The sequence below is a fragment of the Megalobrama amblycephala genome, linkage group LG11, assembly GCF_018812025.1.
Source record: "Megalobrama amblycephala isolate DHTTF-2021 linkage group LG11, ASM1881202v1, whole genome shotgun sequence".
Lineage (NCBI taxonomy): Eukaryota > Metazoa > Chordata > Actinopteri > Cypriniformes > Xenocyprididae > Megalobrama > Megalobrama amblycephala.
In genome coordinates this window covers 36,540,129-36,542,018 of record NC_063054.1, presented here as the reverse complement: position 1 = coordinate 36,542,018, position 1,890 = coordinate 36,540,129, and positions in this window count along the sequence as shown.

Here is a 1,890-nt window from a genome sequence, read left to right as displayed (position 1 = left end):
TGTGTGTACAAACCCGATTCCAAAAAAGTTGGGACACTGTACAAATTGTGAATAAAAACAGAATGCAATGATGTGGAAGTTTCAAATTTCAATATTTTATTCAGAATACAACATAGATGACATATCAAATGTTTAAACTGAGAAAATGTATTATTTTAAGGGAAAAATAAGTTGATTTTAAATTTCATGGCATCAACACATCTCAAAAAAGTTGGGACAAGGCCATGTTTACCACTGTGTGGCATCCCCTCTTCTTTTTATAACAGTCTGCAAACGTCTGGGGACTGAGGAGACAAGTTGCTCAAGTTTAGGAATAGGAATGTTGTCCCATTCTTGTCTAATACAGGCTTCTAGTTGCTCAACTGTCTTAGGTCTTCTTTGTCGCTTCTTCCTCTTTATGATGCACCAAATGTTTTCTATGGGTGAAAGATCTGGACTGCAGGCTGGCCATTTCAGTACCCGGATCCTTCTTCTATGCAGCCATGATGTTGTAATTGATGCAGTATGTGGTCTGGCATTGTCATGTTGGAAAATGCAAGGTCTTCCCTGAAAGAGACAACGTCTGGATGGGAGCATATGTTGTTCTAGAACTTGGATATACCTTTCAGCATTGATGGTGCCTTTCCAGTGTAAGCTGCCCATGCCACACGCACTCATGCAACCCCATACCATCAGAGATGCAGACTTCTGAACTGAGCGCTGATAACAACTTGGGTTGTCCTTGTCCTCTTTAGTCCGGATGACATGGCATCCCAGTTTTCCAAAATGAACTTCAAATTTTGATTTGTCTGACCACAGAACAGTTTTCCACTTTGCCACAGTCCATTTTAAATGAGCAGAGATTGTTCCAGATTCTCTGAATCTTTGGATGATATTACGCACTGTAGATCATGATAACTTCAAACTCTTTGCAATTTTTCTCTGAGAAACTCCTTTCTGATATTGCTCCACTATTTTTGCCGCAGCATTGGGGGAATTGGTGATTCTCTGCCCATCTTGACTTCTGAGAGACACTGCCACTGAGAGGCTCTTTTTATAACCAATCATGTTGCCAATTGACCTAATAAGTTGCAAATTGGTCCTCCAGCTGTTCCTTATATGTACATTTAACTTTTCCGGCCTCTTATTGCTACCTGTCCCAACTTTTTTGGAATGTGTAGCTCTCATGAAATCCAAAATGAGCCAATATTTGGCATGACATTTCAAAATGTCTCACTTTCAACATTTGATATGTTATCTATATTCTATTGTGAATAAAATATAAGTTTATGAGATTTGTAAATTATTGCATTCCTTTTTTATACACAATTTGTACAGTGTCCCAAATTTTTTGGAATCGGGTTTGTATATATATATGTACAGTAGAGGCCAAAAGTGATATCGACTCCAAGCACAACAAAATCTTTAAAGGGGTGGTTGATTGATTTCACTTTTTTAACTTTAGTTAGTGTGTAATGTTGCTCTTTGAACATAAACAACATCTGCAAAGTTATGACGCTCAAAGTTCAATGCAAAGAGAGATATTCGAGAATTTGCTTTTTAAGGACTACAACGAGCTTCTTCCCAGGTTAGTGACGTCACAAACCCTAACATTTACATAAACCCCGCCCCCAAGAACACACAACAAAGGGGGCGGGGCCATGTTGGGCTGCTTTAGAGAAGAGGAAGAGTTGTTGTAGTAGAGTGTTGTTGACATGCCATCATTTTACGCCGGACTGTTTCACAAACGAGGGTCAATTCAACACAAAAGATGAACATGACGGCACATGCTAGTGATGAGTTGAATCAACTCCACAGCAACTACATAAATTTATCCACTAACCATTCAGAAATGTCCAGTTTCATTCTAAAAGTTGTAACTTCTTCCTGAGTCTCTCCATCAGTGTCGAC